At 37.4% G+C, this 15,449-nt stretch overlaps 1 protein-coding gene across 19 annotated transcripts in view; it reads right to left on the bottom strand.

Moving 5' to 3' along the window:
* Positions 1-15,449, bottom strand: part of LOC119791787 (R3H domain-containing protein 2) — a 60,909-nt gene that overhangs the window by 35,098 nt on the left and 10,362 nt on the right. Inside the window, exon 1 of one of the 19 annotated variants that reach the window (XM_038298213.1) lies at positions 14,623-14,894. The exons of the other annotated variants lie outside the window; for them this stretch is intronic. The gene's annotated coding sequence lies outside the window, so the exon portion shown is untranslated. Of the gene's footprint in view, positions 1-14,622; positions 14,895-15,449 lie in introns of those variants that run through there. 19 annotated transcript variants of the gene reach the window in all.

The raw sequence follows: 15,449 nt of genomic DNA, 5'->3' as shown, positions 1-15,449 counted from the left end.
ACACTCTTCTCTATGTAACTTTCTATTTTTTATGCAATAAACCATCTTTGGCCTTTAGTGGAATTAGTGGAATGCAAAGCTGGTGTCCCCTGTGTGTTGTGCACATTGAATGCATACGGTGCCAGCTAGGGCACAAACTCAAAATTATATTTCCTGTGGTTTAGTAGAAAACATAAGAAGTCTACACTCATGCAGGGCTGGACAATGTTATAAATATATATTTATTGTGTTGTACTTTATGCAACATGTAAGATGACAGTTTCTCTGTGAAAATTCATTCAGAAAAAAATATCCTGGTATAACTATGGATTATTTAACCAATGTTCTGCTTGTTTCCTTTTTAATCTAAACTTCAAACTTTAGCCTGCATTTATCCAGTTATTTCTCAAACAGAATGTGGCAATGGTTTTAAAGATTGGTCCTTTAGGGTTTAAATATTTGTCTTGTTTAACATTATTACAGTGATGGAGAACAGATTTTAAATAATAGCATACATCGTGTAAGGCAATGAATCCAAAATAAAATGCTACACATATTTTTGGCCATGGTGCCAAAAAAAGTCTCCCCGGTTTCTTTCATAATGTGATATATACTGTAAATCTGACAGCAACATTAGGAGCACTAGCCCCACATTCTGCTAATGTATATATAATGCATTTAAAGGCATATTGACAAAAATGCCTTTATACAAAGGGGGGTTTTAAAGGGTATATACTTTGGTATCAAAATGTGAGGACCCCAATGGTCAACTCACCAACAGACAAATCTGGTGTTTTAATCAGAGATGTACCAGCACACGTTTTCTGCAGATCCCGATACTTTTCTGATACCAGTCCCTTCTTTGCTTTAATGTTATCATAACTGGTATTTGTAAGAGGCTGTAATTAACTCCTCTCCACAAGGAAGTATGACATGAATTAATCTAACTTGAGATTATGATGAAGGTCAGATAAGGACGCCTTTAAAAACAGTAAATTGTGTTAACAGAACAGATACCATTCACTGTCATTAATGCTCTCAGGCTTCAGACTATAAAAAAAAACCTCTCTGACATCTCTTACAGTGAGAAGTGATGCAGAGTTCTACAAATGTCAAAACTAAATTTCATGGTTTATTTTGACTCTGATTTCCTTTCATTACCCCCAAAACACATTTATAAAAGTTCAATAGACTGCCTTACTTTGAAAACAGCTTTAATTAAAATAACTGCTTTAAAAAGAGTTTAGCTTGCAAAAAGCCTACTTCATCATGTATTTATTTGTTGTCCAATATCACTAAAATAAAATCGGACAAATAAGCACCTCAGTGGATACCTGATATGACCTTGTTTGCTTCCATGTGCTTTCTTTTGACAGGTAAACAGATAAAGCCCAGAGGTTGCACACTGTGGTCGCTTTACTGCATCAAGGGTCCTTACAATGGCAACACTCCTCCTTTGCATCCGGTTACCACAATAAAATTTAAAGTGCCCCCGAGTTGAAATGCGATGACAGAAAGGGTAATGACAGCGGTCAACAGTGTGTGACGTAAGCAGATCCATCGAGTCGGGTTGTGGGAGAAGCAAAACAAAGCATCTCACAAGGTGTTTTCTCACATCCAACTGCCAAGGTGAAACTACGACAACATCTTAAAAGTAGCCAGTACTTAGAGAAAAAAATTGTTTCAGGGGGACATATTTATCTAGTCTAGTCTAAATATTCTCAATCCAAGACATTGGATCCACTAAAAATATCAAAAAAACATAATAAAAATTACTAGGCAGAGCAGGAAAATATAGCAGCTTGTTTTATTTTTCATCTAGCCACGTTCCTAATTTTATGCAGAAAATTTTGAATAAAGCAAAACATTATAAATGAAAACTACCGTTTATACTCACAGGCGGCACTTGATACCCAGCTCAACTCATATTTAATTCACCCAGCTATCTAAAGACTCTGAAGTGAAAAATCATGCAAAGCAAAAAATGCTTCCCTTTTTAGTTGGTGGAAACTGAATGAGAAATGAATGAAATGGTGAATGGAGGCACGGAACAGGAGTGAGCATGCACGTACAAACCCACAGTAGGAAGTGGGAGACACACACAGGCACCTCGACCCAATTCAGCTTGTCTGTATTCAGCTGCGCACCTCGCCCTTTTGACGTCAGAGAGAACTCGTTTCACTCAAGGCAGTAAGGTTATGTCTTCACCGAGTGGAGGCTTGAATGTGTGTGTGGTGATGGGAGAATTTGTGCAAGCTCAGTGCCTGCACATATCATATATCAGCAGCCCTCACTGTGTTTGCGCACCACTGCTTGTCTGTGTCAGAGAGGATTCCCCTTTGCGTTGGTTGCAGTTTCACACAGGGCAGGGAGGAGGGGGCTGACAGAGGACTAGGGACTATAAAGGAAAAACCCAGGGACAACTGCAATTTGCCCTCATCTCTGCTTTACGTAATATTTAGCTAGATACATCAGCCATGACACCAATACCTTTTTTTTTTTTTTTTTTTTTTTTTTTAATCAATGAACGTTTTAAAAAGCAAATGCATCAATGGATATCTCAATGACACACAGTAGCTAGGCCATCAGCAATAAATACAAAGACAGACGAGGGGAATCACAAACTGTCAGGCGCACTGGAAGAAAAGGGTTCTCTTCTTTCATCTGTCTCTTTCCTTACTTCCCCTTGCCACTCAATCTCGTCTCGGTCTCCTAGTTATGCAGATAACAAAATCCTACCCCACTGAACTGAAACATCTTAAAATCCATGCTAAAAGTTACCTTTCTATCTCTCTCTTTCGTCATCATTTGAAGTATTTTCTTAAATTGTCAGGCTTGCTGCTGACGCCATCCTCCTCCACTCAGCCAACCCACTCAGTCCTGTGGGACGAGCTATGAGTCATTCTTTCCTCATTCCCTTCTCTCCCTCCCTAGTTACCTACCAGCCTACCTTTCTATTGCACTTTTCTTCCGTTTTTCCTAATAATTATAAAGTAAGCAATGATATGTTTCTGTTCTGTGTAAAGGAGATTTGTGGAGATAAATTAGGAAGACGAGCAAAAAATATGAAGATGAGGCAGGTGGAGATGAATGTGTTAGCCACATAAACAACAACCATTAAAAAAAATCTCCATAAGTAATGCATAGTACAAAGGAAGAAGATCATGATCATATATGCATTTTTGATGAGGAAATGAAAGAGAAAAGAAAGAGGGGGAGTGAAGGAAAACATATTGAGCTTTGTGCAAACCAAAATAAAAGCAGCAATAAAAACTGTGAATAAAAAAAAACAAAGGCATGAACAAAGAAAAAGATGACGTACCTGAGATAGCTTACAGATGCGTTTTTATGTAATGCTACTGCAGTTTGTATTTCACAAAGACCGCTTGGAAGCATTATTCTTTAGGTTACAATATTTCAAGTGAAATGCATAAACCGTCTGAAAGCAAACAATATATCTGACCACTGAATGTTCTCCTACTGGCCCTGACAGCCAAATCTGGGAGATTTGGGTGGCTAAAACACTAGAGCTCTCTGAAAATGTTATGGACATCGTAATTATAAAAACTATAAGAGAGGAAAATGTGGGTTAATTGCAACCAATTTAGTGCACCAATAAATAAAATCACAATTGTAGGTTTTCCTATATTATGCAACCCTACAGAGCAACTGTTAGTGTTTATTCGTCCCTACTGTGTAATACTAAACATAATCTCCAAAAAAAAGAAATAAATTGACATTCCAGCTGGAAATGAAACCAATAATTAGCCTGATCCAAAATCTAAAATCAGCCAAGAAACATCGGAATATATCTGCATGGATCTAAAATTCACAGCATTAGAAAGCTGATGGAATCACTTTCCATTCATGTTTTTTTTTTATATACTCAAAGCTGCAATATTGGTTTTGTATCAAATGAAAATGTTAGACAAGGAAATTCTAAGTAGATGTTTTTTAATTGTTATATGATTGTGTATGTACGCGTCTGCCCTGCTTGCTAGATAGGCACAGTACATTTCTAAATGGGCAAACATTGCTGGCTTATCTTGCAATTCAGAGATTTTACCTAAAGTTAATTTGTTTTACTTTAGCATTATGTCACTTTTCCTGCATTTTCAATTGGCTCTAGGTGCTACGACCTCAGACAATCCAATTTTCTGTTGGATCTGACACTAAATAAGGATTTTCTTTATTCGGACCAAGCTGATTTTTAATTGGTTACCCTGGTTTGATGTTTATACATATTTATTTCATTGACGCCAATGATCCAATACAGATCAGTGGCGCAATCCGCATCTAGTGAAAAATAGTGTAATTGGATGAGTTATAAAACGCAAACACTCAATGGTTACCTATTCTTCAAATTTGTGCTAACGCCGAAGGAAATCATCAGAAGCAAGCAGGTGTTCTTCAAACCTCTGTTGTTGCAGCGTTGCAGCAGAGAGAAGTGTAAACACTTGAGAGATATGAATTGTCCAGTATACATAGTGTCACTCAAATGAGGATTTTTTTTAGTATCAGTGATATCAAGGTTGCCCTGCAATAGACTGGCGACCTGTTCAGGGTGTACCCCGCCTCTCGCACGTAAACAGCTGGAGCTAGGCACCAGCAACCCTCGCGACCCCATTTGGGATAAGCGTGAAACGGAAAATTAATAGATGAATGGATGATGATCAAGGTATTATTTTGAAAACCTAATTGTTTTCCTTTGTAAAATCCTCTCTAGAACAGTACTGCCATTCTTGTTAAAATTTCAGACATTTGCTTCGATGCAAATGTCTTAAATCTCCAACAAATTACGGCGGGACAGATCAGACTCTTTATAACAGGTTCATAGACAATATTTTTCAACATGCTGGAAGCACTGAGGAGCGTAGGTTTTTTCTTTCATGAAGCCCAGTTGCATTTCCGGTCAAGTCTTTGTCTATGTGAACCCATCACCAAGACCTCCCCCACATTCTCTCCGATGAAGGCAATACTGATGGCTGCATTCCCACTTCTTCTGAAATCTACTCATCTCACTCACTTATATCCAATGTTTAAGCACCAACTGTTTCAAATTTCTTTAAAAAAAAAAAAAAAACGCCTTCCCCACAAAAAAATAAATAAAAATGCAGCTGCACAATCCTATACCCGCTCCCAAGAAGGAACGCCTAAATAAATACGTGAGAGAGCATGCACAAGCCCATTTCTCCTTGCTTAAGTATTTAGTTTAAGTAGCACAGGAACATTAGCTCTCTCTGTACCGTTTGTTCCGATAATATCAGTCAAGGGAAGTCAATGGGGCACACAGGTACATTCTCAGCCAAACTTTTGCAGAATTCATTAATTACATTTTTAGTTCCTATTCTAAAACAGTTTCTCTTCTGGAATCAGCCAGCGGTTGGCCGTCTATGCAACAAATTTTTTTGATTTAACATTCTTTACATATTTTCCCACAAAAAACTGACTTCCCTAGCAGTGGGGATGAACAGACTGCATACAAAATTAAAATAAACATCTTCTAAGTCTATAAATTGGTGGAAAGCAATTAAACTTTCCATTCATCCATTGAGTCCAATTACCATGTCATAAAAAACTTGCAAAAGGACAAAAGGCATTTCCTAGTATTGATCATTTAGTGTAAGGCCTAGAGAACATTGCAAGATTAAACCTATGCTAAATTCAAAAACAAAGCCAGGATTCTTTTAAAGTGACGACTGGAATGACAAAAGGGTGGCTCCCCATAACATTCCCATTCTGAGGAACCTGTCCAGCAGGTTTTGGAAGTACTTCTTTATATATTCTTTATACTAATAATAATAATAATAATATTTCTCTTTATTAAGAACAAATAATACAGACCACCCATCTTAAACTTTTGCAAAATACGGCAGAGGTTTTAAACTACCTATGCAGTATAGGATGCAAGGCTCAACATCTTACATTTAAGTGAAGCTTATAGTTAAGCGTTTTATACACATACTACCGGTGCAAAGTAAAGACAGTTTTTTCTGGTATGCGGTCTTTAAACATTTGTGAAAGATACCTTAGTGTAGTTTGGAAGGCTCAAGACCAGGACAATTAATTGCATTCTCAGTAAAGAAAATAAAATGTAATTTCAAAATTGCAGAGCAATTAATTCCTGATATTACATTTTAAAAGATAAAATCAATAACCGTCTCAATCTAGCCCTTTAGGTGGTGGCAATATGCTTAAAATAGGTTTGCTACCACACAAAGTTACAGCTGATGGCAAAATGTACACAGCCCAAGACAGCAAAAACAAAAAAAACACTTAAAACAGCAGTGACTCTTAAGCAGCTAGCCTGTCTATTGTGCTCTTCAAACAGTCAAACCTTCTGCAACATGACAGATACAGGCTAATTGGGGTTCCTAAATGTATAATGACTAGAATCTCAAGAAACAGAGTTAAATTGCCATATAGGTAAGCTTTGTGGAATATTCTGCTTGCAGTGCCTGTACTGCTGGTTGAACTTTCCCAGAATAAAACTGGGTGTCAGCTACTGCACTTATTATAAACCTTATGCAATTTGTCAGCATCTTTCAATGTGAGAAGCAGGGAGCAGTGAAAGAGGGTGTCAGTGAGATAGGGAGGAGAAGACAGGAGAGGAACATGGAGAAGCAAGGGGTGGATAGTGAGACAGGAAGAGAGGAAAAAATTCTCAATGATGAAACAATCTGCACTCTTATGTGATTGGACCAAGCTTCCACCAATGGGAAGACCAGCTCCATGGCAACAGGCTCTGTCACCAAGAGAGAAGCTGCCATATGCCTCAACACCCCCTTATTTCTCATTTCCTTTCTACTTGCATGACCCCTTGCTTTGCCCAATTACAAGGCTCTGTGTATTCTTTTATTAGGGTCCAAAAAATAATTATGAAACAGCAAACGGAAACACAGTAGACACAACTTCAGTTACTTAAAGCTTGGATAACCCTCTTCCTTCCCACATACACGGTAATACCCACACATGCAACAAAATATGGTTTGGAGGTGTCCACACAGACACTCTTGGATTTTCCAAGTGATCAGAAGGTGAGTCATTCACACACAGTTATTGAAATGAGGAGACTGACAAATGCTTTCCTAACACTCTCCTAACCAGACGCAGATCTGTTTCACTCCATCTTGATGAGGGCAAAGACTATCTGCTCTCTTGAAGCTGAACTTTGATAAACAGATTGACATCACATCAACAATGTGAAGACTTTCAGACAAGGCTTGACAATATGGCTAAAAACAGTGATAACTATGACTTTTAAATATTTAATCTCAATCCTGATCACAAAAAATATGTTTGGTGTAATGAAGGAATGAACCATAATGGATAATCTCATTGAAAAATGTATTTTAAATTATATTCATGTCTATCTAATTACACTTTGATTTTCTTATCATGATTGAAATTGATTTAAACTGTAACCTGATATAGAGACTGTTATATATTATGCAATGTTAAACACACTTAGGTAGCTTCACTTATTCATCCACGAGCAAACAGTCACTTATCCCCATCTTTGGGTGAAACAATTAAAAACCCTTACCCCTAAACTGAAAAACTGCTTGTGTCGGTGAGGCTGACGCCTTATGTACATTTGAATATGTAAATATGTTGTATCTCAAGAGACATAGTTTTAGCAACTTCTAAATCATAATTGTGTTTAAAATAAATAAAGAAAAGTTTATTTTCTTTATTTTTCTTTAATTCTTAATACACTTTGCTCTCCAATGATGGATTGGTTAATCGAAAATGCTGGCACCAAATGAATCAATTGGAAAGATATTGAATTTTGTTTAATATGTATCTACATCTATATATTAAACTATTGTTCAGTAGTGAACAGTAAATTTATTTCATTCAGGTTATTCATGTAGCATTAATGTTAAATGGCAAAAAAAGTTTTACTTTAAAAAGCTTTAATTCACAAAAAGGAAATTTTGTAGGAGAATTAGAAAAATACATATACATCATGATAGCTGCAGCCCTGTAAATGAGAGATCGCTGTCTGTTTGGAAATGTAACCCTGGGAGGTCTTAACTCCTATGGACAAAAGATCATTTTAATGGCAGTTTTTGCCTTATCAGTGAAAACTATTGCAAAGACAACAAGCAAAAACAAGTTTCTATGGAGTTGTACATCAGGTCTGTGAAGCTATTTCAAAGAACAAGAAAAATAAGGAGAAAAAAAAGTAACGTTGGCATTTGCAGTAGTCAAAGTGCATGTGTAATACTAATATTTTATTAAAGGGCATATAGATTAAGTCATTCGGATTTGTCTAAAATGTCAGATTGCTTTCAGCTCTGGTGCAGGACTATTACCCCTTTCCTACTGGCCAAAATAAGGACTTGACAGAATAAATAATAATGACATGACAGAATAAATAATAACGCCTTGACAGAAACAAATTACCATTATATTGAAATGATCAAGTGTTTTTTTTCTAGTAATAGTACCAGAAAACCTTAAGTACTAGAGATGCAAGTTATAAAAAACTGAGTTGAGGTAAAGTTGACCGATCTTATTGATCAGCTAACAATTTATAAGCAGCCATCATCAAAAAAAATAACCTTAGTTTTATCTTTTATTATGAGGTTTTTGATTACATTGGACCATTTTTTATTTTTTATTTTTTTTTATTTTGTAGAACTAAAAAAAAAGTAGCACATTATTAATGTAGTCGTCTTCCACTTATCCAAGACCGGGTCACAGGGACAACGGTTCAAGCAGAGACTCCCCGACCCCCAGACTCCTACTCACTCTTCCAAAGCACCTCCTCCAGCTCTGATGAGGGAAGCTCAAGGCGTTCACGAGACATAGCCCCTCAACCATGGCCTGATCAAACCTCCCGAAGAAGGCATTCAAAGCGTGGATCAGGTCACTTATGTCTCTTGCCCAATCCTCTTTGTTCATGTCCCACATGGTTCCCCGTGTAGGTGGTGGCCCCAGCAGAGGTTGGCCTTAACATCATGGACCCTCCCGTCCCGTGGGGAGGAACCAAGAGCTCAGAGACGAACCCTCACCCTCAGCCAGGTTCCACCCTACAGGGCAACTTTACAGACCTCGATTTTTAAAGCATCATAAGGTCTACAGAGTCTGTGTGTCTTGGGAGACCCTACTAGGGGCAATTAAGCCTCAGACAACATAGACTCTGGGATGGTTTAAGCAGTGAGACCTATCCAACATGTTATGGTGGCAGTTTGGCATAATTACAAATAAAACATTTATTGTGCAAGATGTTTTCAATACTGACTGAACAAAAAATTGTTTTCTCACACGTTAAACATACATAAATCTAGCATACCAAATGGCAATCCACAACAGTGGCGCACAGAGATCCAGGAGTTTCCCTAGCTAATGGGATTAAGTCAGGCCGTGTTCCTAAATTTTATCGAGACACACTTCTTCCCTGGAACGTAACCAACCAAAACAGACCAAACTGAACCAAACACCGCTCCCTCCATTCCCCTGAGCCAACAAGTAAACATCTTTTTGCCTCTTTCATCTAATCAATAATAAATACTCTGGCAGTGGGCTGCCATTGTGCAGCACCTGTGGATCAACAGAGGCTTAAGGTTCTTGCCCAGGGACCCAGGGTTCAAGCTGTGGGGATCCGATCGGATATTTGCAACCTTCTTAGAACGCAAGCACTCCTCTAACCAGTAGGTCACCACTCTCCATTTTATGACTATTCTAACCTTCTTTTGCTAAAGGTGGCCTGCCCTGAAACTGCCTAGTACCAGCTGAATTAACCCCTTCTTACCAGTGTCAATGTACTTTAATGCATTCCTCAGAAATTGTAATTTTTTTAAAGCTTTGATCCCATTTAATATTTCTGCATCAGAGTTATTCACCTTTATCTGCTGCTATTTTAAAAGGACACCTTGAATACATTAAGCCTTAAGATTCAGATACCTCAGAGACTCTTGATCGTACTCGAAAAACCCCTTTTCCTCTTTTTTTTGGTTGCTTGTATTTACTTGTGCTTATTTAGTGTTGAGAGTGTTCTGCATCATGATTCACTCCATCCATCCTGCACATTGAACGTTACTCAGACAGGTGGCTGAGGAACATGCAGAGCAAGACCACCAGGCTCAGAAACAGTTTCTACTCTGAAGCCAAACCATTTGCATTCTTATTTAGTGCACAAATATGTTGGTGAACATCTAAAAGCCTTCAACAAACATACAGGCTGTTTATCAATATTCATACCACAAACCCCACTTTGCAATGCAACTAAGGGCATCAAAAACAGATAACTTTAACTATAGCACACAAGCTTGCAATGTATTTATGTCAAAATAAATGCTACATTTGCACGCAGCAACCTTTGTACAGATGAAAATATGGTAGTTCTCACAGACAACTGATTTGGCCCCATGCCAAATTTTTATAAACCCCAAGGTAACGCATGTTAGAGATGCATGCTCACAACCGACTATAGTTAACCATTTCCATGGATAATTTAGCCAGAATGCAAAATGAAACGTTTGCTACACACAGTTCCTGCAGGCAAGGAGCATCCCACTCCAACATATTTTTGATAATACTGATTGTTCAGATGTGACATCCCAACTAGAATGACATTAATCGCTTAAATTTTATTGCAAAACTTCAGCATTAATTTAATCACATTATAGTATATTTTCCTTTTTTTTTTTCTTTTAGGAAAAATGCTTTTCACTTTTTCCTTAAAAAAAAAACAAACAAAAAAAACACCCATATGTAACTCTAATTATTACCCTTGAGATATGCAGAATATAGAAGGTTATTTTGGTGATCTTTAGCAACATCCCTGACCCTTTTTATTGAAACAGATTTAAAGAAGCATTGTTGGACAGGCTTTGACGATTAATTGATTTGGTGACTCAAATTTCATATTTTTTTCCAAAAAACGGCAAGTCAGTTTATCACTTATTTTTTCCTAGATGTCTTCTCATAACTGATAACAAATAGTGGTTGTTTAATATCACTAGCTGCAAAGATACAGTAATTATACTGTTATTTTTCTTACAAGCGTGTTTAACAGGTTAAATTATTAAGTTTTTAAAAATTAAAGCATGTCCTTTGTTTTTTCATTATTAAAACTTAAGGTAGAAAATGCAAATAAAGAGAAAAAATATTAATTGTATTTGGTTGGGGGGAAAAAATACAGGATTATAATATTTAAAAATAGTGCAATCAAAGTCCCATATCGAAAAATAATACTCAAATCTGAATGTTGGGCTGTAAGATGTGAGTATTATTTTCCAATATGGGAATATGATTGCCTATTGAATTGTGTTTTTATGTGACAATGCATCATATTCAATGCAAACTAAATACTCTTAAGAAAAAAATATCTGAAAAGGCTCCCCTCTCTCTTTAGTAAAACAAGTCCTCTAAAACGATATTTAAAGTGCAAAATGTGTGTTGTTGTTATTTTGGCTAATCATTCTAAGGGAGCAAACATATTTTGGGAGAAAAAAAATATGCCAGACACTCCAAACTGTATCTCTAATTATCCAAAAAAAAAATAAATGAAATGTAAAAAAAAAAAAAAAAAAAAAGTTATTACAGTATTGAACCTTCTTTATTTTAATTTATAATATAAATCAAACAGATTTTTTTTCAAAATTATGAAAATTTCCCTTTGTGATCAAGTCGCATGCAATGACTTTTCTTTCGTACACTTATAAGCAGGTCTCTAGGCTGCCATGCAACAACAGTGGTCACGCCTTGAGTGTTGCCAGCCAGCTAGCCTCATGCTGGGAAAAGGATTCAGCCAATCAAGCTTCCAGGCTGTAACTGTAAAAACACACAAAGCTGATTAATTACTAGTGTAAAAAATCTAAACTCAAAATGTAAAAACTTTTTTTCCTTTCCTAAAAAACTCCTGAAACAATCTTTTTTTGATGGAGTTAAGTTAAAAACGATCCACTGTTAGCATGATGGGGGCTTTGCCCCCTACTTATTTTTCATGTGTGAAAGTGAGTGTGTGTCGTCACTGCTGCTCTAGCTCAGATTAGAAGCTAGTCTCCGGGTCACGTAACTGACCTGACAGCAGTGTCACATCACCAATGTGTTGTGCCATCTGTTTACCTGTTAAAATGTATTTTTGCCTCCCAAAAATCTCAAGCCTTTTTACCTCTTTTTCCTTCTTTTCCCATAAGCGTTATAAGCACCAAAATGTTAACATTCTTTTTAGGTTTAATGCTCTTTTTCTATCTACTAGTTATAAAATATGTTTACGCAGATAAGAGAAATACCTGCACAATTACTTAATCATCAGAATAATCAATAGAACCAACATGTTGTGGTGGAAGATGCTAAAGTGTGACTATGGCCAAATAAAACTGACGTAAACAATGAGAGTTTGTAATAAAACTTCTCAAAAAGACTCTCATGAGCCAGACTCATAATGCTTTGTTAAAAAAGCTCAATAGCATGAGACTACTGTGAATGGCTAAAAGTTGGTAACAATAACAATGCAGCATTTTTATCAAATGGTTTATTTACTTTTCAGTGGCTCCATTTATAGTTGTAAAATCTGGTCTCATGAAGCCGACAACATTTTGCAGGCTTGAGGTAGATCCCTAATAGTTTTTACTATCTTTACACTCCACCTTAACTGAAACCTTCTCACATCAGACTACATATAACAGTAGTTAGTTTGAGTTTAGCCTTTTGATGCTTTTCCTATTTTGTCTCTTTTTATGCGTTCTTCTCCCCCAAAAAATAAAAATAATAATATAAACACTTATTTGACAATTCATTTGGAGAGTAAGGGCCAATTTATGCTTCTGATGCATAGCCTCTGCAATCATCAAATCTGTCTCTGTGTGCGACCACGCCCCCCGCGCAGAGGTTTTTCAACCGTCGTCAAGCACCTTAAAGAAATCCTGACTACGCGTCAGACGGTCGCGAACCTGCGCGGAAGTGTGCAGACAAAAAGTAGCCGTGATTGGTCCTTGATATGCCTTTCCGGCGGTCTGTGTGGTCGTCCTCCTCGATTCGGTATCGGGGCGCGCCATTTTTAAAAACAGAGGAACAAATACAATGGATAACTATGACGAAAGGTTAATCGAAGAGGTTCATAGGTACAACCACTTGTATGATGCCTTATATGAAGATGCCAAGGTTTCTGCCAAAACGCTCTTGTGACTATCCGCCAAAGTTCTTGCAAGTTCCCGAATAGGCTCCCCCTTGCGCCTTGGCTGGAAACTGCCGTGCGTCCCTAGAAATTCGATGGTGCAGAAGCCTACCAGCAAAAATGGTTCGCAACCAGACCCAAGCCACATTTGATGTGTGCGGATGCAGAAGTATAATCTGCATTTAATGCTACCTGGAAATTTGAATTACGAACTTGCAAGTTATGAAACTACTGATCACCTCATCACGATGATTTTCAATATTAAAGACATGTAAATAAAAATGTACATCTTATGTAACTTCAGTTCTCCCTGGGCAATTTAGCTAACCTCCCTTGCTCCCTTTTTTTTTTAACGTTACTTCAAAAAAGAAAGACATTTGCGCCTCTATCACCAAAAGAGCTTTTTTTATCTAGTGTTAGGTGTTTCTGGTGATCACTTGTTTTTACAGACTAAATAATCATTAAATTCTTCTCATTTATATCTAAGAAATTAAATAAACTGAACACCTCCAACTGCCTATATGGATGCAGATGCATGTTAATCATTTTCAATACCGCACACACATGCAAATGGAGGCACTTATTATATAAACAGCCCAGAAATAACACAAGACATATTTAGGCCAAGTGAACAAAAATGCAAAAAAAGGAGAGGAAACGATGAAGAGTATTGTGTTTCTGACTTTAAGAGGGTAGAATCAACATACAAGTTCAGGGTGGGAAAAGCCTGGTCCTCTAAACCAGAAACTGTGCTTACACCATGGGGATGGATTGCTATTTATAGCAATAGATTTTTTATTCAAGAAGCCTCTGTTATGCTTTTTCTGATGCTTGTGCAGCCTCCCTCTAACCTTCCATCTACTCTCTGTTCCTGCACACGGTGTTCCATAAATAAAAGGTGCAAACAATTGGAGGGGAGGGGGTATCATGCAGAACTTTCCATGTGCTTTATGTAAGCTGTTTCCAACCTGCAGGTGCCACTTCTTCCCTCCCTCCTTAAAGTGAGAGTGATGCAGAGCAGCGCCTACTTCTTGGTGACTCTCCACCCCACCAGACCACCCCCGCCCTCCCTACACAGAGAAGGAGGAAGGGAATTCCGTATTACCTCATCATTTGCTTCAGTAAAAACAATAACTTTGTCTGTACCGTTTTATTAAGCATGACTTATGAAGTGAATACAAACTTCATTCAAAACAAAACCAACTACTAAGTATTAAATAATGTAAAAGGAACGGAACAGCCCAGCCTAAATGAGTTATATAGAAAAAATGGTCAAAGGGGTGTGGGAAACTATTTTCCAGCTACTCTATGATTTTAGCAAGGTTACATTAACCTTTCAAATTAATATTTTATAGCAAGAACAAAATAATGCATTTTAAGTAATTACAATAGTGAAAAGACAAGTAAAAGAAACGTAATCATACACCAAACAAATAAAGCTCAAAGACTAATACATAAATACAACATAACCTCAAATCCTCAATCCAAAAACATGCTTTTACAAGGTTTACCTCAGCATGTAGACACACAAATGAAGGAACTCCATTTTCTGAATCGAGTGAAAAGAGATTCAAGACACTTCAGGTCTGCCACTATCTTTAGCTCACTGTACTTTTTTTCCATCCTCACGCCTGATGCAGTCTCTTCCCTCCTAGAGGTTCCATCACCACTGCTTTTTTTTTATTAGTTTTATGAAAACGTGTTTTGGATTCCCCAAGCAAAACAGCCATAAAGAGAAAACGTTGCTCGTAAACTAGCCCCCTCTTTGCCTACCACTCTAATGCTATCATGCGCACACTTTGTACCGCTCCCTGCTCCACAAACCCTCCCTTTCGTGCAGATTCTCACTCTCTCTCCTACACATCTTGTTTGCTCTCTGCTTCTGTAACAGTATAATTGCAATGACGGCCAAAGCAGTGCATACAAGAAGCCCAGCTGTTAAAAGGGCTGCTTGGAACAACTAGCACATCACTTGATTCAACAGCACTTCTCTGTAATGACTGATTGCATTAAATTTTATTTTTCAATAGCTGCAGGTCAGGGTTTGGTATTATTCTGTAAAAAACAAAAAAAAAAGAAAAAAACTCGTCACCCAGTCTGCGGGCACACTAGGCGCCATTCATCACTCCATTTTTCTGAAGCGTCTATCATCATCTGGAGCCTGAGTCTGGACAAACTGAATAAGCTTCAAGTACTGACAGCTGCTGGTGAAACTCTAGCACTGCTGCAGTGTTGGAAATAAAAAGCATATAAAGGGGAGTAATGTTTGAAGGGAAGAAAAAAAAAATTAAACCACCTCATTAGCAAACAAAAACCTTATTCCCCCAAGACTACATGT

The sequence above is a fragment of the Cyprinodon tularosa genome, unplaced genomic scaffold (assembly GCF_016077235.1).
Source record: "Cyprinodon tularosa strain WSP-4 unplaced genomic scaffold, ASM1607723v1 ctg10, whole genome shotgun sequence".
Taxonomy (NCBI): domain Eukaryota; kingdom Metazoa; phylum Chordata; class Actinopteri; order Cyprinodontiformes; family Cyprinodontidae; genus Cyprinodon; species Cyprinodon tularosa.
The sequence above is the reverse complement of the archived record's forward strand: the minus strand, read 5'-3'. Positions and strand labels throughout refer to the sequence as shown.